Below are 26,371 nucleotides of genomic sequence, written 5' to 3' on the forward strand. Positions count from 1 at the left end.
AGCGATTCTCCTGCCTCAGCCTCTCGAGTAGCTGGGATTACAGGCGTGCGCCACCATGCCCATTTAATTTTGTATTTTTAGTAGAGACAGGATTTCACCATGTTGGTCAGGCTGGTCTGGAACTCCTGACCTCAGGTGATCCGCCCGCCTCGGCCTCCCAAAGTGCTGAGATTACAGGCATGAGCCACCGTGCCCGGCTGGACATCTCTGCCTTTGCAGTGAAGTCCTTCATTTCTTTAGCTCTTCTGTGTGTACTCTTATGTGTACACATTTTTAGGTCTGAGCAACCTGGGGTGATAGGCATTAACTTCTTTTGGGCTCTGGGGAAAAAGGGGCGGTTTTTGTTGTTGTTGTTGTTTTATTTTGTTTTGTTTTGAGATGGAGTTTCGCTCTGTCGCCAGGCTGGAGTGCAGTGGCGCGATCTGGGCTCACTGCAACCTCCGCCTCCCGGGTTCAAGCGATTCCCCTGCCTTAGCCTCCCTAGTAGCTGGGACTACAGGCGCGTGCCACCACTCCCGGCCAATATTTTTTTTAGTAGAGACGGGGTTTCACCATGTTGTCCAGGATGGTCTCGATTTCCTGACCTTGTGATCCCAAGGGGCGGTATTTTATGTGTATACTTATTTCTGTTGACTGTGGCTTGCGTAGAGTACTGTACCGTGATTGTTTTAAGTGCTCAGAGTATTTCTTCTATTTTGGTTCTGAGGTGCCTGATTTGTCACCTGTGACCAGGTATTTTTAACCTCTGGTCTTGGCGTTAAAGTACAGAAATTTCTGTGTGTGTACTAACAATCCTGGCTCTTGGATTTGAGAGGAATAAGGAGAAATTATTTGTGGGTTACAGACTGCAGTTAGTATACTGTCTTATTCTAGGTCTGAACAGGATTTTATTTAATATTTAAAACCTTAATACATTCTGACCCTAACATTTTGCTTTGGAAAAAAAAGTGTATATGGGTTATAAGGCGAGTAGTCCCTTGAATGTCCATATCTTTGAATTTCACTGTAAGGGAAATAACTTCTAAGCCAAGGTGAGAGAAATGTTTTATTTGAGTAGGCAGTTATGGGGAGAGACTCTGGAGCATCCCTACTCTTGGTCTTGTGGAAGGCTTTATTTCATCCTTTCAGTGAATTGAGAGATTAAGCTAGCACACAGAACTTTTTAGCTAGGAAATGAAGTGTGGGGGATATCCTTAGACTAAAGTTAGAGCTTTTATTTCTTTGAAACTTGTAAATGAGAATCTGAAAGAGATCGCTTTGGTCTAAATGTTATCACATTTAGCCCTTGATTTTCTTGACCATTTGTATGTAATTGTCCTGAGTGAGATGAAAGGTCACTCATTTGCCTTTTTTAATTTTAATTTTTTTTTTTTTTTGAGACTATGTCTTGCTCTTGTCGCCCAGGCTGGACTGCAGTGGCTTGATCTCGGCTCACTGCAGCCTCCGCCTCCCTGGTTCAAGTGATTCTCCTGCCTCAGCCTCCCTAGTAACTGGGATTCCAGGAACCTGCTACTACGACCGGCTAATTTTTTTTTATTTTTAGTAGAGACGAGGTTTTACCATGTTGGCCAGGTTGGTCTCAAACTCCTGACCTCAGGTGATCGCCCTCCCAGAGTGCTGGGATTACAAGCAGGAGCCACCACGCCTGGCCTTAATTTTTTTTTTTTTTTTTTTTTGAGACAGAGTTTGCTATATTGTCCAGGCTAGCCTCAAACTCCTGGGCTCAAGTGGTCTTCCTGCCTCAGCCTTCGAAGTAGCTGGGACTATAGGCACACGCCACTGTGCCTGGCAACCATTTGCTTTTTTATAAGTAATAGTCTTAAATTTCTAAACAGGTAGAGCACTAGTGTGCCCCCAAAGTCATAAGTTTCTCTGTCTCTCTCTTTCTGTGTGTGTGTGTATAATTGTCTTTGGAGTCCCCATACCATGTGATTAAAGCTATTGGCAGAATCCATGCCTTTTGTGTTTTTGAATCTTATTGTACAAGTCATGTGTTGGTGATTCCTACACCCATTCAGTGGTGGCTAATGTTAGAAGAACCCCATATTCTCCTGTTTACTTATGTTTTCTGTGCCTAAAAGGTTTTGGGGTTAAGAGTACATATAGACCTCATTTTTGGAATGGAAGTTTCTAGGAAACCCACTTTAGCCTAATCTAAGATGATGCTTCGTGAATGTATAGATGTTTTCTTAATCTGTGTAGACAGGAAATTTTTTGGAGTCCTGTTTCTCCCACATCACAAAGAGGAAATTCTTGGAGTATCTAGTCTCTGTAGTATGTGTGGTAGAGTATAGTATATGCCTTTGTGAACAAAATGACCTGTTTTGGCCAAGCAAAAATTTTCCCTTTTTCTGTCTTAACAAGATGAGCTGTCTTCTTTTATTATTATTGCCTTTGAATTTTCAGTGTGAAAAGGTAACAATGTTCTTCAAAAAATACTCATGTAATTGGCATTTGATGAATAATACTAAAATACTCAGTCTCATCTTTCCTAAATATTTTGTTTATTATTTTTATTTTTTGAGACAGGGTCTCACTCTGTCACCCAGGCTGGAGTGCAGTGGCACGATCTTGGCTTACTGCAACCTCCGCCTCCTGGGTTCAAGCGATTCTTCTGCCTCACCCTCCTGAGTAGCTGGGATTACAGGCATCCACCACCACACCCAGGTAATTTTTATATTTTTGGTAGAGATGGCGTTTTGTCACGTTGGCCAGGCTGGTTTCAAATTCCTGGCCTCAAGTGATTCTCCCACCTTGGGCTCCCAAAGTATTGGGATTACAGGCGTGAGCCACCGTGCCCGGCCTTCATTTTTCCTAGATATTTTAAAACCACCAGGCATGGTGGCTCACGCCTGTATTCACAGCACTTTGGGAGGCCGAAGCGGGTGGATCACCTGAGGTCAGGAGTTGGAGACCAGCCTGGCCAACATGGCAAAATTCTGTCTCTATTAAAACAAAAAATTAACCGGGCTTGGTGGAGGGCACCTGTAATCTGAGTTACTCGAGAGGCTGAAGGAGGAGAATCGCTTGAACCCAGGAGACAGAGGTTGCAGTGAGCCGAGATCATGCCACTGCACTCCAGCCAGGGTGACAGAGACTCTGTCTCAAAAAAAAAAAATAAAAATAAAAATAAATAAATATTTTAGAACCAAGTACCTAGACATCCAGAAAGATGATGAATTGGTGTGTAGTTTGGGAGTGGAATTTGTCTGGTTCCTCAAATGGGGCAGGATTAGGTGAGAAATAAGAAATGTGGAGACGTAGTATTTTTGCTCTAGAATTAGTTGGTCTTCTACATTTTGTGTGCAGAGGAGTAGACACTCTAAGGACCTCTTTATATTTAATATCAGAGCCAAGAGCTGAGAAAAAACAAGCTGCTCTTTCTTGCTGCACAAGCAGAAGACCTTTTGGTTAAAGGAATGGACTCACATCTTTCAGTTCTTTTTTTTTTTCTTTTTTTTGAGATGGAGTCTTGTGGCCCAGGCTGGCACCATCTCAGCTCACTGCAACCTCTGCTTCCTAGGTTCAAGTGATTCTCCTGCCTCAGCCTCTGGAGTAGTGAGATTACGGGTGTGTGCCACTATGCCTGGCCAATTTTTCTATTTTTAGTAGAGACAGAGGTTTCACCATATTGGCCAGGCTGGTCTTGAACTCCTGACCTCAGGTGATCTGCTCCCCTAGCTCTCCCAAAGTGCTGGGACTACAGGCGTGAGCCACCTGCCAGGCCCTTTTGTTATTTTAAACATTGGGGTAAATACCTGTTTTGTATTTCTTCAGGCATTCTTAGCATGTTTCTTAGCTCTCTAAGGCCTTGATTAGAAGAGTTAGCACTGCATTGAATCCTATTGAGAAATGTACCCATGTTCAGAATAGAGATCAGGTTAAAAATTTCTTAAAAATCACTTTAGGCCTGGTGCAGTGCCTAACACCTGTAATCCCAGCACTTTGGGAGGCTGAGGTCGAGACCAGCCTGACCAACATGGTGAAACCCCGTTTCTACTAAAAAACAAAAATTAGGTGGGTATGGTGGCGCACTCCTGCAATCTCAGCCTACTCAGGAGGCTGAGGCAGGAGAATTGCTTGAACCTGGGAGGCAGAAGTTGCAGTGAGCTGAGATCGTGCCACTGCACTCCAGCCGGGACGACAGAGTGAGACTCCATCTCAAAAAAAAAAAAAAAAAAAAAAAAACACTTTAAAAAATGGCTTTTATTTTAAATATTTATTTATTTATTTTTTTTTTGAGATTAGGACTACAGGTGTGAGCCACTACACCCAGCCTATTTTTATTTATTTATTTATTTTTAGAGATGGGCTTTTGCTCTGTCACCCAGGCTGGAATGCAGTGGCACGATCATAGCTGACTGCAACCTCGAATTACTGGGCTCAAGCAATCCTGCTGCCTCAGCCTCCCACAAAGCTAGGTCTAACTAGAGGTGTACTCCACCACTCCAGCTACTTAAAAAAAAAAAAAGTGTTGCCCAGGCTAGTCTTGAACTACTGGCCTCAAGGGATCCTTCTGCCTTGGCCTCCAAAAATGCAGAGATTACTTTGTAAGCCGCGGTGCCTGACCAAAAAACCAATTTTTAAATGTTAATTTTAGAATTGTGGTCTTTTAATTTTTTTAGCAAATCGAAAGAAAAATACAATTTCTAAAGAAAAGATTGTGTGAGACATGGTTTTTAATTTTTGTCATAAGAATGAATGTGTGTGTATGCATGTGTGTTTGTGACAGCCTCCTTTAAAATTTATTTACAAAAGTGGCCGGGCGCGGTGGCTCATGCCTATAATCCCACCACTTTGGGAGGCCAAGGCAGATGGATCATCCGATGTCAGGAGTTTGAGAACAGCTTGGCCAACATGGTGAAAGCCTGTCTCTACTAAAAATACAAAAATTAGCCAGACGTGGTGGCAGGCGCCTGTAATACCAGCCACTTGGGAGGCTGAGGCAGGAGAATCGCTTGAACCCAGGAGACGGAGGCTGCAGTCAGCCAAGATCACACCACTGCATTCCAGTCTGGGGGACAGAGCAAGACTCCATCTCAAAAAATTAGAAAATAATAAAATTATTACAAGATAGTCACTTGTTGAAAAACTCAACAATATGGATAGTAGATATAAGGTAAAAAGTAAAAGTGCTTCTTCCCACCCCCATTAATTCTTCAAATTCTACCCTTAAAGGTAACCAATATTAAAATTTTTCGTTCAGTAAATTTTCTAGGCTTATATTTCTATGAATGTGTGTATATATGTTCATACACACATACTTTAAAGGCATATCAAATTTAAAAGTGTAGCTTTATATCACACTGAGGTTTTTTTCTTGAGGAAGGCGTATATAATTTTACAATTATATAAAAGCACACAGATTGTATTTAGCTCTGAAAATACAGCACAAGCTTTGTAGGGATTCCTTTTTCCCTGAAAATTACTTTTTTTTTTTTTTTTTTTTTTTTTTTTGAGACGGAGTCTCGCTCTATCGCCCAGGCTGGAGTGCGGTGGCCAGATCTCAGCTCACTGCAAGCTCCGCCTCCCGGGTTTACGCCATTCTCCTGCCTCAGCCTCCCGGGTAGCTGGGACTACAGGCGCCCGCCACCTCGCCCGGCTAGTTTTTTGTATTTTTTAGTAGAGGCGGGATTTCACCGTGTTAGCCAGGATGGTTTCGATTTCCTGACCTCGTGATCCGCCCTTCTCGGCCTCCCAAAGTGCTGGGATTACAGGCTTGAGCCACCGCGCCCGGCCGAAAATTACTTTTTTTTTTTTTTTTTTTTTAAAACGGAGTCTCGCTCTGTCACCCAGGCTGGAGTGCAGTGGCACGATCCTGGCTCACTGCAAGCTCCGCTCCTGGGTTCACGCCATTCTCCTGCCTCAACCTCCCGAGTAGCTGGGACTACAGGTGCCCGCCATTACGCCCGGCTACATTTTTAGTAGAGACGGGGTTTCACCATGTTGGCCAGGATGGTCTCGATCTTCTGACCTTGGGATCCACCCGCCCCGGCCTCCCAAATTGCTGGGATTACAGGCGTGAGCCACTGCGCCCGGCCTAAAATTTCTTTTAACGTCAAAAGCAAAAACCATACAGAAATCCCATCCTGATTTTCTCCAGTAGGTAAGGAGTTGGGTCATATCCTTTAAGATTGCTTATGATCTATATATAACCTATTTTAAATTTTTAATTAATTTTTTTTTTTTTTTTTTTTACTATTATGTTTTTTGAGAGATGGGAGTCTCACTTTTTTGCCCAGGCTGGCTGTTGCCCTGGCTACACAGTGCAGTGGCATGGTCATAACTCTCTGTGGTCTCCAACCCCTGGGCTCAAGCAATCCTTCTGCTTCAGCCTCCCAAGTAGTCAGGACTACAGGACTACAGGGGACTATAGGTGTGCACCACCATACTTGGCTAATATGATCTATAATCTAGAGCAGGGTTTCTCAAGAGCAACATATAGATATTCTGGGACAGAGAATTCTTTGTTGTGAGGGGCTCTCCTGTGCATTAGAAGCATCCCTGGCCTCTACCCATTAGATGCCAGTAGTAGAACCCGATTATAACCGATTATGATAGCCAAAAATAGTTCAGATGTTGCCAGATGTCTCCTGGGGACAAAATCACTGCTGGTTGAGAGCCACTGGTCTAGAGGCCACTCTTGTCAGGAATGGTAGTTTTGTTATAAATACTCTGTATTCAAACTTAAGGTAAACAAGGTGAGTCACTGCTTTTAATAGCATCTCAGGGCTTACACTTATAACCTGAACAAGGAGAAATAGAAGGTACTGAAAGGTTTAATATAAAACTAGTGTGCACTGCTGTAATTTTCTATGGTAAATGTATCATTTTGGGGAACTTTCACTTAAAATATGTTATTTTTCAAAAAGTTCAGTTGTCCATGAAAATGAATTTTTAAAAAACTTTTATGGGGACTTCCAGTTTGTTCAAGGTAGAAATGCTTTATTCCATAAATTATCATTTGTAGTGATAACATAGGAAATATAACTTTGTATTCTAGTGGGCTAATTTTGGAGACTTTGGAAATGTTTATTGAATAAAAAGTTATATGTTATTACTGTAACTTTTTTTTTTTTTTTTGAGTCGGAGGAGCCTTGCTCTGTCACCTAGGCTGGAGTGCAGTGTGGCATGATCTCAGCTCACTGCAACCTCCACCTCCCAGGTTCAAGCAGTTTTCCTGCCTCAGCCTCCTGAGCAGCTGGGACTACAGGCGCATGCCACCACGCTTGGCTAATTTTTTGTATTTTTAGTAGACACGGTATTTCACTGTGTTAGCCAGGATCGTCTTGATCTCCTGGCCTTGTCATCTGCCCGCCTCGGCCTCCCAAAGTGCTGGGATTACAGGCGTGAGCCACCGTGCCCGGCCACAATTTTTTTGTATATTGCACAAATATCAAGCTTTCACAAGCTTCATTATGTAAAGTCTTAAGACTTTACATATAAAATGATACATTGATAAGTATATTTATGTGAATGGTGGAGTTGATACAGAGTTGAATAGTATGGGTGGAGGAAAACTTTTTGGAAAACTTTTAAGTATGAGAGGTTTATGTTGTTATTATTTAGTATATTTTCAATAGATAATGACATTCATATAGTTCATAAGTCAAAGTGATATAAGGGCAGATACAGTGAAGTCTCCATCTCACCCCTGCTCCCACATATCTTGCTCTTTATACTTTTAATAAAAGTATTATATAGCCTTTCAGAATTTCTTTATGAAAATACAAGTATGTGTATTTTCCCTATTTTTACACAGATGGTAAGATGCTACTCCTGTGAAATTTTTAAATGGTAAATTTGAGAGGGATTTAGAATTTTTTAAAAAATTAAAGTGATAAATTGCGTTATGAGTGAAGGATGGAGGTGAGTTTAAGCACATTCCTTTCTGAGTCTATTTGTTAGTAGAGTGCTGATTGACTAGATGAACTCAAAATCATTTCTGGCCTTCTGATTCGATGATCACTAATACAAATAAAATATGTTACTTTAAAGAAAAGCAAATCAGTTTTAAACAATTTTAGCCTTGAATTGGCAAGTAAGCAAAATAAATGACAAGTTTACCAAAATTTTTTTTGGCTAAATATACTTTCTCAGAACCAAAGTCGTAATGAATAAAATCAATTCTTTTTTTAAACCCACTATAAAGGAACTGTTTCAATGTATCTGTCTTCACAGACCTTATTGATCACATTTCCCTCTCCTATTGCTTGTCTGTAGAGTCATAGAATCTTGGTGATAATCCTATCTCATCTCATTTTTAGGTAACTGCTACCATTTATTGAATGCTTATTATATGCCAGTACCGTACTAGATACTTTCGTTATTTTATTTAATCGTTTCATCACCCCTTTGAGGTAGGTATTATCTACATTTTTATAGATGAATAAGTGTAGGTTCAGAGAGTTTTTAGAGTAATGAATCTAAAAAACAAAAAAAATGGTTAAAATTTTATATGGCTAGTGACTGGTAAAGGTGGGATTTGAATGTGATACTGAGTTCAGAGCCCATACTGTGTTATTTTGCTTCAAATTAGGAAATATGCAGTTTTTGGTTACTAAATGCTGTTTTTTAAATAAATCATTGTTTAGTTCCTATTGAAATTTTCACAGATGTAAAGTAAAATGGAGAAAATAAGCAGGATGTAGTGAATTTCTAATGAAGCTATTTTTTTCCACTTTTTCCTACTTTGACAAATACTCTTCCTACGTTTACAAAATGAAGTTTTAAAAATATCTGTACTTGACACAATATCAACTGGAAAGTTCAGTCGGGACCCTGGATAAAAGCCTTAGAAGTCTAGGAACTGCTGAGCTAAATGACTTGCCCAGGATCACACAGTTAATGTGTAGCAGTCAAGACTAAAAAATAGGCCATCTGATTCCCATTCTAGTTTTCTTATCTTCTAGATTCTCCTTTCTTCTGATGCGTTATATCAATGAGTTTAATTAGTTGCTTAGAAATGCCTCTTTCAAACTAGTATGGTTTATAATCCATAGTTGATCATGTTGGAAAAGTTTTTTTTTTTTTGGCTGTTCTTTTTGGTTTGTTTGAGATGGAGTCTTGCTCTGTTGCCCAGACTGGAGTGCAATGGTGTAATCTCTGCTCACTGCAACCTCCGCCTCCCAGGTTCAAACAATTCTTCTGCCTCAGCCTCCTGAGTAGCTGGGATTATAGGCGCCCGCCACCATACCAGGCTAATTTTTTTTTGTATTTTTAGTAGAGACGGGGTTTCACCATGTTGGCCAGGCTGGTCTCGAACTGACCTCAGACTATCTGCCCACCTTGGCCTCCCAAAGTGCTGGCATTATAGGCTTGAGCCACCGTGCCCCTTTTTTTTAATTTTTATTTTTTTGAGACAGGGTCTCCTTCTGTCACCCAAAGTGGAGTGCAGTGGCGCAGGAGTGCAGTGGCACACGATCACATGGTACAATCACAGCTCAGGCAGCCTTGACCTTCTGGGCTCAAACGATCCTTCCCCTTTGGCCTCCCAAGTGTCTGAGACCACAGGCACACACCACTGTACCCTGCTAATTTTTAAATTAAATTAAGTTAATTAATTTTTTCCCGACACACAGCCTTAGTCGCCCAGGCTGGAGTGAAGTGGCAGATCTCGGCTCACTGCAACCTCCGCCTCCCAGGTTCAGGCAATTCTCCTGCCTTAGCCTCCCAAGTAGCTGGGATTACAGGTGTGTGCCACCATGCCCCACTAATTTCTTGTATTTTTGGTAGAGATGGGGTTTCACCATGTTGACACGGCTGGTCTCAAACTCCTGACCTTGTGATCTGCCCACCTCCCAAAGTGCTACAATTATAGCCGTGAGCCACTGTGCCTCCTCCCAAAGTGCTGTGATTACAGGTGTGAGCCGTGGTGCCCGGCTATTTTTTTTGTGGTGCCCGGCTATTTTTTTTGTAGTTACGAGGTCTCATTATGTTGTCCAGGCTGGTCTTAAACTCCTGGACTCAAGGGATCCTCCTGCAGTGGCCTCCCAAAGGGCCAAGATAACAGGCATGAACTACCACACCCGGCCAGAAAAGTTTTATATTTTTTAATGAAATTACTGTCATGTAGATCAGCATAAGAGAGTATAGGAGGAGCACGATTCTAAAGAAATTTTGTAATGAACTTAATTGGAAAGTTCAGGTCTTTCATTATTCATTTAAAAAGGATTAAGAAATAATTAAAACACTGAAATAGAAAGGCATATGCCTAACTTTGCACCTTTGCCAATATGGGAAACATTTGTTTTACAATATTGTTATATTCTAATTATTTTGTAAAAATTGTAATCTACTTTTCTATTGATAGTTACAGACAGTGCATGGTTCCTGTGAGTAAAGGTCAGTTGACTTATGATGATTGACTAGTTTACCTTTCTTCCTGCCAAGTTTACCTAAACTAGGAAGAAAGTAAGGTTGTGTATAAAAAAATCTGTTGGACTGAAATTTAGCAACTATTTGTGAAAGAGCACATTTTGCTCTTCCTCTGCTGCATAGATTTCTGTTCTCACAAAGTTTTCCCCTTACTGAATAGGTACTGTTTTCAGTAGTAGAAAGGATTTTTTTAAAATGTAGATATCCCACTGTATCCTAGTGATTGATTCACCTGTATTAGTATGCAATTTTGAAAAGAGAAAGTCAAGTATACCCCTAGAAATCACCGCTAAGAACCAACTAAGAACCAAAGAGTTAAACAAGAGAACAGTTTATTAAGTTGCCAAGGTAAGTCTGATGTGTTTAAAAGTTTGCAATGAGGACAATTAGACTGAGAACGAGTTTGTTTTTTAGACTTTGGTAAAATATTCATAACATAAAATCTATCATTTTAACCATTTTTTTGTTTTTGTTTTAAAATTGTGGTAGAATATGTATATATAACATAAATATATAAATGATTTACCATTTTAATCATTTATACTTTAACCACTGTACATGTGTATTAAATGTACAGTTTAGTGGCATTAAGTGTATTTACATTGTTGTGCAACCTTCACCATCAACCATCTCCAGAACTTTTTCATCTTCCAAACTGAAATTCTGTACATGTTAAACAATAATTCTCCCATTCTCCCTTCCCCCAACCCCTAGCAACTACCATTCTGTTTTCTGTCTATGAATTTTACTACTCATATAATTGGAATCATGCAGTATTTGTCCTTCTGTGACTGGCTTTGTTCACTTAGCATAATGTCTTCAGGGTTAATCCAGTTGTTGCTTGTGTCAAAATTTTATTATTTTAAAGTTAAATAAATTCAATTGTGTGTGTATATGTATATGTGGGTGTGTATATATGTACACACACACACTCCCCATATTTTATTTATCTGTTCATTTGGGTTTTTTTGTTTGTTTTGTTTTTTTTTGGAGATGGAGTCTTGCTCTGTCACCCAGGCTGGAGTGCAGTGGCATGATCTCGGCTTACTGCAACCTCCACCTCCCAGGTTCAAGTGATTCTCCTGCCTCAGCCTCCCGAGTAGCTGAGACTATAGGAGTGCGCCACCATGCCTGGCTAATTTTTGTATTTTTAGTAGAGATGGGGTTTTGCTATGTAGGCCAGGCTTGTCTCAAACTCCTGACCTCATGTGATCCACCTGCCTCGACCTCCCAAAGTGCTGGGATTACAGATGTGAGCCACTGTGCACGGTCTCTCTGTTCATCTGTTGATGGACACTTGGATTGCTTCCACCATTGGGCTATTATGAATAACACTGTTATGAACATAGATATGCAAATATCTCTTTGAAGCCTACATTCAATTCTTTTAGGTATATACCCAGAAATGGAATACTGGATCATATGGTAATTCTATTTTTAATTTTTTGAGGAACTGCCATACTGTGTTCTATAGCAGCTATATCATTTGACATTCCTAGCAGCAAAGCACAAGGAAGGGTTTTAATTTCTCCATATTCTAGCCAACAGTTATTTATGTTTGTTTTCTGATAATAGCCATTCTAATGGGTATGAAGTGGTATTTCATTGTGGTTTTGATTTGTATTTCCCTAATTAGTAGTGTTAAGCATCTTTTCGTATGCTTATTGGCCATTTGTGTATCTTTGGTGAAATGTCTATTCAAATCCGTTATACATTTTAAAAAAAATTGTATTGCTGATTAGGCACAGTGGCTCACACCTGTAATCCCAGCACTTTGGGAGGCTGAGGCAGGAGGATCACCTGAGCCCAGGAGTTCAAAACCAGCCTGGGCAATATAGGGAACCCCGTCTCTACAAAAAGTAAAAAAAAATAGCCAGGCGGGGTGGCACATGCCTGTAGTCCTAGCTGCTCAATAAGCTGAGGTGGGAGGATTGCTTGGGCCTGGGTGGTTGAGGCTGCAATGAGCTGTGACTGCCACTGCCATTGCACTCCAGCCTGGGTGACAAGAGTGAGACCCTGTCTCAAAAAAAAAAAATTATATTGCTTGTTTTTTATTGTTTAGTTGTAGGAATTCTTTATATATTCTGGATATTAATCCCTTATCAGATACGTAATTAACAAATATTTGCCATCATTCTGTGGCTTGTCATTTCATTCTGTTGCTGTAGTGTCCTTTCATGAACAAAAGTTTCTAATTTTGATGAACCTAATTTATCTATTTTTAGTTTTGTTGTATGCTTATGGTGTCATGAAATTATTGCCATATCAATGTCATGAAGATTTTAAGGTGTGGTGGCTAATGCCTGTAATTCCAGCACTTTGGGAGGCTGAGGCAGGTGGATCACAAGGTCAGGAGTTTGAGACCAACCTGACCAACATGGTAAAACCCCGTCTCTACTAAAAAATAACAAAAATTAGCCGGGCATGGTGACGCCTACCTGTAATCCCAGCTACTCAGGAGGCTGAGGCAGGAGAATTGCTTGAACCTGGGAGGCACAGGTTGCAGTGAACTGAGATCTCACCACTGCACTCCAGCCTGGGTGACAGAGCAAGACTTCGTCTCAAGAGAAAATAAGAGTTTTATAGTCTAAGCTTTTACATGTACGCCTTTGATACCTTTTTTGTTTGTTTGTTTGTTTGTTTTGAGATGGAGTCTTGCTCTGTCGCCTAGGCTAGAGTGCAGTGGCACAATCTCGGCTCACTGTAACTTCCACCTCCCGAGTTCAAGCGATTCTCCTGCCTCACCTCCCAAGTAACTAGGATTACAGGTGCGCACCACCACGCCCAGCTAATTTTTGTATTTTTAGTAGATGGGGGTTTACCATGTTGGCCAGGCTGGTCTCGAACTCCTGACCTCAAGTGATCTGCCTGCCACTGTGCCCAGCTGCCTTTGATACATTTTAATTTTTTTTAATTTATTTTTATTTATTTTATTATACTTTAAGTTCTAGGGTACATGTGCACAACATGCAGGTTTGTTACATATGTATACATGTGCCATGTTGGTGTGCTGCACCCATTAACTTGTCATTTAGGTATATCTCCTAATGCTATCCCTCGCCCCTCCCCCCACCCCACGACAGGCCCCGGTGTGTGATGTTCCCCACCCTGTGTCCAAGTGTTCTCATTGTTCAGTTCCCACCTGTGAGTGAGAACATGTGGTGTTTCATTTTCTGTTCTTGCAATAGTTTGCTCAGAATGATGGTTTCCAGCTTCATCCATGTCCCTACAAAGGACATGAACTCATCCTTTCTTATGGCTGCGTAGTATTCCATGGCGTACATGTGATACATTTTCTTAATCCAGTCTATCGTTGATGGACATTTGGGTTGGTTCCAAGTCTTTGCTATTGTGAGTAGTGTCACAGTAAACATACAGGTGCATGTGTCTTCATAGCAGCATAATTTATAATCCTTTGGGTATATACCCAGTAATGGGATGGCTGGGTCAAATGGTTTTTCTAGTTCTAGATCCTTGAGGAATCGCCAAGTTAATTTTTTTTATGGTATAAAGTAGAGGTCCAATTTCATGCTTTTGCTTGTGGATATCCAGGTTTTTTAGCACCATTTGTTAAAGACCATTATTTTCCCATTGAATGGTCTTGGCATCCTCGTCAAAAATCAGTTGACCATATATAGGTGGGTTTACTTTCTTGACTCTCTGATCTATTCCATTGGTCTATATGTCTGTCTCTTTGCCACTATCCTCTTTTGATTACTGTAGCTTTGTAATAAGTTGGAATTAGGAAGCATTAGTCTTTCAAATTCGTTCGTTCTCTTAATTTTTACTTTTTGTTGAGATGAGGTCTTACTATGTTGTCCAGGCGGATCTCAAACTCCTGGCCTCAAGTGATCCTCCCATCTTGGCCTCCTGAAATGCTGGGATTACAAGTGTGAGGCACCATGCCTAACCTGCTCTTCTTTTTTAAGATTATTTTGACTATTCTGGGTCTCTTGAGATCCCATATTAATTTTAGGATGTTTTTTTTTTAATTTCTGCAAAAAGTGCCATTGAGATTCAATAGGGATTGCATTGAATCTGTAGATTGCTTTGGATGAGAAAAACTTTTAGTACAAATTTTATGTAATTGTTTTATTATAATAATTATTAGCAAATCAAAGGACTTGATCTTGACAAAATATTAAAAAGCATCTATGATGGAGAGCCTGCCAGAGCAGTCAACTGATGTTCTCCCTGAAGCCATTGAACCCAAAATAACATGGGATGTTTACTTTGAGTATATGTTTTTGAAATATAATCCTTATTTTTTCCTGATTTGTCCTCATATTGACTAATTTGTGAGTATTCAGGATATGTCGTATATTGATTAAATGCTAGAAAGAATATTCTTTATCCTTTATATGATTAGATATGGGCTCAGTCTTGGAAAAATTATCTCAGTATGGTATTAAATTTAGATAAATGAACCTGTAGTTATCATAGTTATAAAGGAGCAAATCCCAAAAGGGACAGTAGTGGATACATTCTCTTTTTTTAAATTATTATTTAATTTAAAATTTTTTTAATTACTAATTTTTAAATTTTTACATTAAATTTTTTTTAATTAAAAATTTAATTTTTTTTTTTTTTAGGTTTGCATGTTTGTTTATTTTGTTTGAATCAACACCCAAATAAGGTCAATATATTGCAGTTGATTTCTGTGTCCCTCAAGTTTCTTTTAACTTGTAGCTTCTTGCCTTCCTTCCTCTCTCTCCTTCCCTTGCAATGTGTATGTTGAGGAAACCATGTCATTTGTCCCATCAGGATTTTGCTGATGGCGTGCCCCTGTGTTGTTATTTAAAATAGTCCTCCATACCCTCTATTTCTTTTTGTTGTTGTTGTTCTCTTCCATGAACCTTTTTCCCTCTTTTTTTTTAATTAAAATTTTTTAAATTAAAAACACTTTTTAATCAAAAATTTAATTTTTAAGTATAGCTGGGACTATAGGTGCATGCCACCATGTCTGGCTAGTTTTTGTATTTTTTGTAGAGATAGGCTTTGCTGTGTTGCCCAGGCTGGTCCTGAACCTCCTGAGCTCAAGCAATCTGCCTGCATCAGCCTCCCAAAATGCTGGGATTACAGGCATGCACCACTGCACCCAACCCAGTTACTTTTTATTTTGATATAATTTCAAACTTACTGGAAAGTTGCAAGAACAGTACAAGGAACTTTTCCCATATATTGTTTTTTTTGGGGGGGACGGAGTCTCGCTCTGTCGTTCAGGCTGGAGTAGAGTGGCGCAATCTTGGCTCACTGCAACCTCTGCCTTCTGGGTTCGAGCAATTCTCCTGCCTTAGCCCCGCGAGCAGCTGGGATTACAGGCGCCTGCCACCATGCCTGGTTAGTTTTTTGTATTTTTAGTAGAGATGGAGTTTCACCATGTTGGCCAGGCCGGTCTCAAACTCGCAACCTCAGGCGATCTGCCCTCCTCAGCCTCCCAAAGTGCTGGGATTACAGGCGTGAGCCACCAGGTCCGGCCTTACTTTATTTTATTTTTTTTTTTGAGATAGGATCTCACTGTCACCTAACCTGGAGTTAAGTGGCACAATCACGGTTCACTGTAGCCTCAAGCTCCCCAGGCTCAGGTGATCCACTTCAGCCTCCTCAGTAGCTGGGACTACAGATATGCACCACTACACTGGCTAATTTGTTTTTTGTATTTTTTGTAGAGTCAGGGTTTTGCCATGTTGCCCAGGCTGGTCTCAAATTGCTGAGCTCAAGCAATCCTCTTGTCTTGGCCTCCCAAAGTGTTGGGATTACTGGTGTGAGCCACTACGCCTGGCCCATTGGTTTTTAATATATTCACAAAGTTGTGCGACCATCAACTAACTATTCTAAAACACTTTAATCACTCCCAAAAGAAGTCCTGTACTTCTTAGCAGTCTTTTCCCCTTCTCACCTTCTCCTAGCTCCTCATAATCACTAATCCACTTTCTGTCTGTATTTGCCTAATGTGGGCATTTCGTATAAACAGAATCATATGATATGTGGTTATTTGTGCCTGATTTCTTTCACTTAATGTATTGTTTTCAAGATTTCTACAATATTGTAGCATGTATCAATACTTTTGTTTTGTTTTTGAGACCCAGTCTTGCTCTGTCACTCAGGCTGCAGTGCAGTGGGGCAATCATATCTCACTGCAGCCTCCAGTTCCTGGGCTCAAGTGATTCTTGTGCCTCAGCCTCGCAAATAGCTGGTATTACAGGAGTGTGCTAATACTCCTGGCTAATTTTTGTATTTTTAGTAGAGGCAGAGTTTCACCATGTTGCCCAGGCTGGTCTCAAACTCCTAGCCTCTAGTGATCCACCTGCCTTGGCCTCCCAAAGTGCTGGAGTTATAGGCATGAGCCATCATACCCGTCCTACTGCCAATTCTCTGGATACTATTTAACATTCCTACCATCAATGTACAAGAGTTCCATTCTTCTCATCTTCACTAACGTTTGTTATTTTTCTTTTTTCTTTTTTTTATTATAGCTATTCTAGTGAGTGTGAGGTGATATCTAATTGTGGTTTTGATTTGCATTTCCCTAATGATTAATGATGTTGAGCATCTTTTCATGTGTTTGTTGGTCATGTGTATATCTTTGAAGAAATATCTATTCAAATGTTTTTCCTATTGATTGGGGATTTTTTTTTTTCCCCATAGCTGTGTGTTTGTTTTTTCTTTTCTCTTTTCTTTTCTTTTTTTTTTTTGTTGTTGTTTTGTTTTGTTTTAGGGAAAAAAATTCTGAATGCTAGTTCCTTAACAGACCTATGATTTGGAAATATTCTTTCTCATTCTGTGAGTTGTCTTCATTTTCTTTGTTTCTTTTTTTTTTTCTTTTTGAAACAGTCTCACTCTGTCACCCAGGCTGGAATGTAGTTGCCCATTCATAGCTCACTGAAGCCTCAAACTCCTGGGCTCAAGTGATCCTCTGACCTCAGCTTCTGGAATAGTTGGGACTATCAGCATGTGCCACTGTGCCTGGCTGATTTTTAATTTTTTGTAGAGATGGAGTATCAGTGTATTGCCCAGACTGGTCTTGAGGTCTTGAACTCCTAATTTCAAGTGATTCTCTTTTCTTTTTCTCTCTCTCTCTCTCTTTCTTTCTTTCTCTCTCTCTCTCTTTCTTTCTTTCTTTCTTTCTTTCTTTCTTTCTTTCTTTCTTTCTTTCTTTCTTTCTTTCTCTTTCTCTCTCTGTCTCTCTCTCTTTTTCTTTCTCTCTCTCTCTCCTCTCTTGTCTTTTTTTTTTTTGACAGCATCTACCTCTGTTGCCCAGGCTGGAATGTAGTTGCTCCATCATGGCTCACTGCAGCCTCAGCCTCTCAGCCTCAAACAGTTCTCCCCTCAGCCTCCCAAGTAGCTGGATTACAGGTGCACACCACCATGCCCAGCTGATTTTTTACTGTTTGTACAGACAATCTCACCATTTTGCCCAGGCTGGTCTCAAACTCCTGGCCTCAGGCAGTCCTTCCGCCTTGGCCTCTCAAAGTGCTGGGATTACAGGCATGAGCCACCAAACCTAGTCTTGTCTTCACTTTCTTGATTGTGTCACGTGAAGTTTAAAATTTTTGATGACACCCAATTTATATATTTGTCTTTTTGCTTGTGCTCTTGTTGTCATGTCTAAGAAAACCGTTATGTAATCCAAGATGACAAAGATTTATGATTTATGCCTGTTTTCTTCTGAGATTTGTATAGTTTTAGCTCTTACATTTAGGTCTTTGATCCAATTTGAGTTAATTTTTATATATAAGGTGTGAGGTAGAGGTCTAACTTGATTCTTTTGAATGTGCATACCCAGTTTTTTCAGCATAATTTTTTGAAAAGACTATTTTTATCCCCCTTGAATTGTCTTGGCACCCTTTTCAAAAATCCGTTGACTACATGTGAGGGTTTATTTCTGGACTGTCTATTCTATTCATTGATCTATATGTCTCCCTATGCCAGTTCCACACTGTCTTGATTACTATAGCTTTTTGCAGTACGATTTGAAATGAGAAAGTGTAAGTCGTACGTCTTCTGACTTTGTTATTTTTCTTTTCTTTTCTTTTCTTTTTTTTTTTTTTTTGAGACGGAGTCTTGCTCTGTCACCCAGGCTGGAGTGCAGTGGCCAGATCTCAGCTCACTGCAAGCTCCGCCTCCTGGGTTCACGCCATTCTCCTGCCTCAGCTTCCCGAGTAGCTGGGACTACAGGCGCCCGCCACCTCGCCCGGCTAGTTTTTTGTATTTTTTAGTAGAGACGGGGTTTCACCGTGTTAGCCAGGATGGTCTTGATCTCCTGACCTCGTGATCCACCCGTCTCGGCCTCCAAAAGTGCTGGGATTACAGGCCTGAGCCACTGCGCCCGGCCGACTTTGTTATTTTTTATGGTTGTTTTGTTTATTCTGGGTTACTGGTTATATTCTTTTTCTCTTGATGTGGTCTTTAGGAGAGGTAGTAGGAGGTGTTTAATATGATGCAGAATTTGTGGTAATAAACAAATGATTCAACCCCCTCCTCCCCGCTTCCATAACATTCTATCTCTTGAAATTTCTGTACCTCTCTATATGCTATAGGTGGGGAGAAATTAATGTAATTTAAACCTGTGTTTTGCCAGACTGCTAGGAGAGCAAGTTATAGTGTTTGTTTTTCTTTTTTTACCCCGTGCATCCCCTCTTTCACAAAGCCTGAGAATACGTTTGAGAAGAAATAAGACCAAAGAGGAAGGAGATGGTTGGTTTGGGTAGTTGTCTTCTGAGTAGACTAGTCTCCAAGAAGAATATGGACAGAATTTCTTTTTCTAGGGCAATAAACAAATGGATAATTGGAATAAACTATAAAACATGGTAATTAGAGTTTTTACTTTTTTTTTTTTTTTTTTTGAGACAGAGTATCGCTCTTTTTGCCCAGGCTGGAGTGCAGTGGCGTGGTCTTGGCTCACTGCAACCTCTGCCTCCTGGGTTCAAGCGATTATCCTGCCTTAGCCTCCTGCGTAGCTGGGATTATAGGGGCCGGCCACCATGCCCAGCTAATTTTTGTATTTTTAGTAGAGATGAGGTTTCACCATGTTAGCTAGACTGGTCTCAAGCTCCTGACCTCAAGTGATCCACCCACCTTGGCCTCCCAAAGTGTTGGAATTACAGGCGTGAGCCATCGTTCCCGGCCGAGTTTTTGCATCTTGTAACACCTTCTTAAGGAGGTATACATTCAATGTTTAAGTAACATACAATTTGACTCCCAAGCCAGTATTGTCACAGTCTTATCGCTTTCTCTAATGCTTCTAGTTTTGTTAGGTTACTAATTATTTCAACTCAATGAACAATAAGAGTCTGTACTATATTTTGGTACCTATTTTACTTGGCACTTGACTGACAGGTTAACAATGAAAAGTTTATTTTCTTTTAGTTTGAAGAGACCATTATTTGAGGCTATACTTAAAATCATGGATTTGACCTATTACCAACCCCTCAACAGAATTTAGAATTATATGATGATATAGTATCATAAGTACTATTTTATATTATCTCCTTGTTGCTGATCTGTTGAAATTATTCACTCATTCTCTACAGAAGAAAATCTTGGTTAATTTGAGGTAGGACTTCTTCATGAACTCACATTTTGCATAACAGAATTATGTCCTTTAAAGGTTAGAGTCCTTAGTAGTTTAAGAATTCTGGTTGGTATTTTAGAGTGGATCGATTGATTGATTGAGATAGAGTTTCACTCTTGTCGCCCAGGCTGGAGTGCAGTGGCACGATCTTGGCTCATTGCAACCTCCGCCTCCTGGGTTCGAGTAATTCTCCTACCTCACCCTCTTGAGTAGCTGGGATTACGGGTGCCCACCACCATGCCTGGCTAATTTTTTGTATTTTTTTTAGCAGAGATGGGGTTTCACCATGTTGGGCAGGCTGGTCTCGAACTCCTGACCTGAGGTGATCTGCCGCCTCTGCCTCCCAAGGTGCTGGGATTACAGGCGTCAGTCACTGCTCCCTGCCTAGAGTGGATTTATTTATTCTCGATTATTTATTTAGAGCCTACTATTTGTTAAGCTTTGTGCTAGGCTTTGGACTATAAAGATGAAAAAATGTGTTCCCAGCCCTTGAAGACATCAGTCTTCTAGCACTTTGGGGGGCCGAGGTACTTTATGTTCTGGGCGGATCATGAGGTCAGGAGTTTGAGACCAGCCTGACCAACATGGTGAAACCCCGTCTCTACTAAAAAAAATTAGCCAGGCATGGTGGTGCGCACCTGTAATCCCAGCTACTCAGGAGGCTGAGGCAGGAGAATCACTTGAACCTGGGAGGTAGAGGTTGCAGTGAGCCAAGATTGCGCCATTGCACTCCAGCCTGAGTGATGGAGCGAGACTCCGTCTTGAGGGGGAAAAAAAAGACATTAGTCTTTTCAGAAATATTAATATTCCTGATAATGAAAAAAGAAGATAAATTATTGTTTATTTTTTGAGACAGGGTCTCACTCTTTCACCCAGGCTGGAGTGCAGTGGTGCGATCATGGCTCACTGCAAACTCTACCTCCTGGGTTCAAGCAATTCTCCCAGCTCAAACCTCCCCTTCCATACCCTATCCCTGCAGCTGGGACTGCAGGCATCCGCTGCCACACTCAGCTAATTTTAAAATATTTTTTTTTTTGTAGAGGTGAGGTCTTGATATCTAGGATGGTTTGGAACTCCTGGCCTTAAGTGGTTCTCCTACCTTGGCCTTCCAAACTGCTGGGATTAGAGGCATGAGCCACCATGCCTAGCCTATTTATTCAAATTATATTTGTCCTTCTAAACTCCTTTTAGATATTAATAAATTGTATTTGAGTGTTCTAGGCATTGTGCACTTTAATTGCATCACCTCATTTAATTTTCTCATGGTTCTGTGACAGTCCAAGATACCAAATTCAATGTGTGGATCATTGCCCTGTGTTAGTTGGATGATCACTCTAAAGACTGATATTTGAGTGTCTTGCTTCAGGAGATTGATAGGCTCTAAGTGGCAGGTTTAAAGGGGCAGTAATTTAAAATGGAAGGATGCATAGTCCATCAGCATAAGATTGTCTTGTGCAATTTTTTGAGCAAAACCACAACTGCTCCTTATTATGTTCTGTAAACTCACCAAGCCTGTCATGCTTCAGGGCCTTTGGCACTTCTAGTTCTCTCTGTCAGGTGCATTCTCCTCTTAGATATCCATGTTCTCTCTGTCAGGTGCATTCTCCTCTTAGATATCCATGTGGCTTCCCTTTCACTTCTATTATGTTTCATTTAAGAGACCTTCCAACTATTAATACCTACTGTATGTATATTGCATAAACATCTCAGGCTCATTAATTCTAAAACTGAACTCTGAACTCATAATTTCCCCTTGCAGTCCACTATGATGAATGTGTCCCCCAAAGTTCATGTGTTAGAAACTTGGTTCCTAGTGCAACAGTGTTAGGAGGGTGGGCCTAATAAGAGGTGACTGAGTCATCAGGGTTTCTCACGGGAACTGGTTAACTGGTTAACTATCCTGAGTGGCTTTATTATAAAACACATTTGGCCGCCTCTTTCATTAGCTCTCTCTCCCTTGCTGTCTTGTCATTCTGTCACTCTTTTGGCCAAAAACCTTCCCATTTTTTAGATAAAGGATCCAAATTCCTTGGTATGGCAGACATAGTTATTTAGGATTTGGCATTGTCTATCTTTCCAACTATATCCTTATACTCTATTTGCTTTTTCTATTTTAGCCATACCAAATTGCTGTAATTCTTTGAACATATCAAGCTCTTACATACCCTGGTATACATACTTCCACTGCTTTGGCATCAAGAATAATAATAATAGCTACTATATTTATATATATATGTAATATATATATAGAGAGAGATGTATCACACACACCTCTATATATACACACACACTCATCTAGACAAGACAAGATCTTGTTCTGTCATCCAGGCTGGAATGCAGAGTCTTGATTGTGGTTCACTGTAGCCTTGAACTCCTGGGTTCAAGTCATCTTCCCGCCCCAGCCCCCCAAGTAGCTCTGACTACCACTGGTGCATGCTAGTATGTCTGGCTATTTTTAATTTTATTTTTTGTAGAGATTATATGTTCAAAGAACTACAGCAATTTGGTATGACTAAAATATAAAAAGCAAATAGTATACAACAAAGATATAGTTGGAAAGATAGTCAAAGCCAAATCCTAAATAACTATATATGCCATACAAAGAAATTTGGATCCTTTACCTTAGAAATGGGAAGGATTTTGGCCAAAGGAGTGACATGATTGAACTGGCATTAGAGTTAGTGGGCTTGATAATCTGTTACATTTAATTTAAATTCCAAAGTTATTTTCTGACAATATGATTGTTAGGACAGCTGTAGATTTTCTGTTCACTACACTGGTTAGTATTTGTTTTAGTTATACTCTGTTGTTTAGAAGATTCACTTCATCCACTTTGGTGTAGTGAAAAGGGTGGAAGCTTTGTTGTCTGAAACACATAGCTTCAGATCCTCACATGGTTATGTGATCTTGGGCAAGTCACTTAACATTAAGTAGTTAAATTGGTTGAATAAAATAATATATGGAAAAGGCTTATACATATGAGACATTTTATTAATAGTAGCCTATTACGTTTTTAAAGGCACTTAATAGTAGATTTTATTTATTTATTTATTTATTTTGAGACGGAGTCTCGCTCTGTCGCCCGGCCAATAGTAGATTTTAAAAAAGAGTTTTCCTTCTCCTGTTTTCAGTTAGAGATTTCAAAAGATGCCGTGCGCGGTGGCTCACGCCTGTAATCCCAGCACTTTGGGAGGCCGAGGCGGGTGGATCACAAGCTCAGGAGATCGACACCATCCTGGCTAACATGGTGAAACCCTGTCTCTACTAAAAATACAAAAAATATTAGCCGGGCATGATGGCGGGCGCCTGTAGTCCCAGCTACTCTGGAGGCTGAGGGAGGAGAATGGCATGAACCCGGGAGGCGGAGCCTGCAGTGAGCTGAGATCAGGCCACTGCACTCCAGCCTGGGTGACAGAGCGAGACTCCCTCTCAAAAAAAAAAAAAAAAAAAGATTTCAAAAGATAATAGATTCTGTGTTAAAGCTATAGTTTAAAAATGAAGTTTTTGTGTTCGAGCAAAGTGGGGATAATTTTCTTCAGCTTTAACTTATATTTAGGAAAAGCATGATGGTTCTTTCCTGTGCTACGTGAAGCTAACCAATTTTGGAAAACCCAAGATATGATTTCTGTTTTTTATTATTTTTTATTAAGACAGGGTCTTGCACTTTTGTCCAGGCTGGAGTGCAGTGGTGTGATCATGGTTCATGCAGTCTCCACCTTCTCCAGCTCAAATGATCTTGCCGCCTCAGCCTCCGAAGTAGCTGGGATTGTAGGTATGCACCACCATGCCCAGCTAATTTTTGTTTCTTTTGTATAGACAGCGTTTCACCCTGTTGCCCAGGCTGGTTTCTGACTCCTGGGCTCAAGCAGTTTGCCCACCTTAGCCTCATTAAGTGCTGGGGTTACAGGCATGAGCCACCGCCCCAGGCCTCTTTTTGTTTTTTGAGAAGGGGAGATTGTGAGTCTGAGATTGGGTGGAAATAAAGTTTTCATTGTAGAAAGAATCTTGAGAAGCTTTTATGTTAATGAATATAGCCTTTTTATTCCAGTATTTCAAGATATTGTTGCTGAGCATATTAGGCCTTTTTATAACAACAAATCTCACTCCTAAGTTTGTCATTATTTGGTGCTAAATTACAACAGTATTACTTTCTTCCTTTGAGTGAATCTTGGGATGGTTATGGTGGTTGCTACTGCTGGAATTTTGGAGTACTCTGTGTTTTGCAAAAAGGAATTGTTATGTCCTTCAGTAAATTACCCTTTGGAACAATGGCCCATCCTTTTTGCTGTTCTGAGTAGAGATCAACAATAGCATTCCAAAATGGTGCTAATCCTGACTTAAAGTGGAGGGCTCACATTGGGTCGGGGAAGGATAAGACATGTTGGCCTATTCAGATATACATGAGAAAAAGAGGACTAGCGAGTACATGTTTTAAAAATGTATATTTTGGATGTTTAAAATACCTTCCCATTTTAAATGATCAAATCTGAATTTCTTAAGGGAGCTTCTTTTTTTGAGACAGAGTCTCTCTCTGACGCCCAGGCTGGAGTGCGGTGGCATGATCTTGGCTCACTGCAACTTCTGCCTCCTAGGCTCAAGCGATCCTCTTGCCTCAGGCCCCCAAGTAGCTGGGACTACAGGCGCACACCACCACCCCTGGCTAATTTTTGTATTTTTGGTAGAGACAGGATTTTGCCATGTTGTCCAGGCTGCTCTCGAACTCCTAACCTCAGGTGATCTGCCCACCTCAGCCTCCCAAAGAGCTGGAGTTATAAGGTATGAACCACTGTGCCCAGCTGGGAGCTTCATTTTTGAAGGTGAGGAGAGATAAAGGTTTAGTCTTTCCTTGAACTTTTTCATAGCTCCAGTTGAAATTCATGAGAGTGATGATGACTACTCTTTGTTTCGTTTTTTTTTTTAATTAACCAGACTAGAATATTCTTTTTATTTTTATTTTTATTGAGACGGAGTCTTGCTCTGTTGCCCAGGTTGGAGTGCAGTGTCGCGATCTTGGCTCACGGCAACCTCCGCTGCCTGGGTTCAAGCGATTCTCGCACGTCAGCCTCCCGAGTAGCTGTTACTACTGGCATGCACCACGACGTCTGGCAAATTTTTTGTATTTTTAGTAGAGACATGCTTTCGCCATGTTGGCCAGGCTGGTCTCGAACTCCTGACCTCAGGTGATCCACTAGCCTCAGCCTCCCAAAGTGCTGGGATTACAGGCATGAGCTGCCATGCCCGGCCTAGAATTTTTTTTTTTTTTTTTTTGAGACAGAGTCTTGCTCTGTTGCCCAGGCTGAAGTGCGGTGGCACGATCTCGGCTCGCTGTAACCTCCACCTCCCGAGTTCAAGCAATTCTCCTGCCTCAGCCTCGCGAGTAGCGGGGACTACAGGTGTCCGCCACCACACCCGGCTAATTTTTGTATTTTTAGTAGAGACGGGGTTTCACTACATTGGCCAGGCTGGTCTCGATTTCCTGACCTTGTGATCTGCCCGCCTTGGCCTCCCAAAGGGCTGGGATTACAGGCGTGAGCCACTGCGCCCGGCCTGGCCTAGAATATTCTTAAAGGATACCAGAAATGAAATTGTGGCTACTAATATTTGACTCTCTAACTCAAAATATAAATTTTTTTAACATGTTAAAAGTAAAAATTTCATAATCCAATTCCAAAGGCTCTGTGGAAAACAATGTATTTTTCATTTATATTTAAGAGCTTGGCTGGTGTTCTTTTTTTGTTCCCTGCATTGTATGACCACAGGACTGGAGAATACATAAACAAATATATGTAATGTACATGTTTTATGATAGAATATTATTTTTTACTATTAATAACTTATTTTCTCTGTTAGCTAGCAATTACTATTTCTAGAAATACAGTCTGAGAGAAGTTAACAGTTATTGACCAGTGTAATATGAGATTTTATTATTTTATTATTATAGTATAAGACTTAAAGCATATTACTATTATTGGAAGTTTTAATTATAGTGCTACATAGAAATTGTTTTAAAGTGGAAGTAAGTTTTGGTTAAATCGTAGCTGGATTAATAAATGATTTTTCAAACTAGACTTTGGCCGGAGTGACTGACTGTTCTTTTAGGTGATAATAGCGGAGTCTGTGGTAATCTCCCTTAGTAACTGTTGCATCCGGGGGTTCATTTCTGAAATGTCAAAATGGAATAAAAATGGGACACAATGCTTCTTCCCCTTCTCCCTACCGATCCCTTTTGTTTGTTTTAGTTGAAGCTAAAAACCACACTCCCACACTCCTTGTTATATTTTATTTTATTTTAAGGCAAGAAGGAAAAATAACCTTTTGAGAAGGAAGACAAAGGTTTTTGCCTTTAGTATTTCAGGAGATATAAGGGAAAAACAGGTAGTTTTTGATGGACCATATTCCTTTACCACTCTTTTTCCTCCA

General features: G+C 40.4%; 1 protein-coding gene and 1 long non-coding RNA gene across 12 annotated transcripts in view; one reads left to right on the forward strand and one right to left on the reverse strand.

Moving 5' to 3' along the window:
• Nucleotides 1-26,371, forward strand: part of ANKHD1 (ankyrin repeat and KH domain containing 1) — a 130,095-nt gene that overhangs the window by 1,203 nt on the left and 102,521 nt on the right. The gene's annotated exons all lie outside the window — the stretch shown is intronic.
• Nucleotides 1,651-8,996, reverse strand: LOC144329543 (uncharacterized). Its single transcript, XR_013394897.1, has 3 exons — nt 7,359-8,996; nt 3,073-3,717; nt 1,651-2,538 (listed from the first exon to the last, which is right to left on the reverse strand). It is a non-coding gene; the product is annotated as an uncharacterized LOC144329543 (long non-coding RNA).

This window comes from Macaca mulatta, chromosome 6 (assembly GCF_049350105.2).
Source record: "Macaca mulatta isolate MMU2019108-1 chromosome 6, T2T-MMU8v2.0, whole genome shotgun sequence".
In the NCBI taxonomy this organism is placed as follows: domain Eukaryota; kingdom Metazoa; phylum Chordata; class Mammalia; order Primates; family Cercopithecidae; genus Macaca; species Macaca mulatta.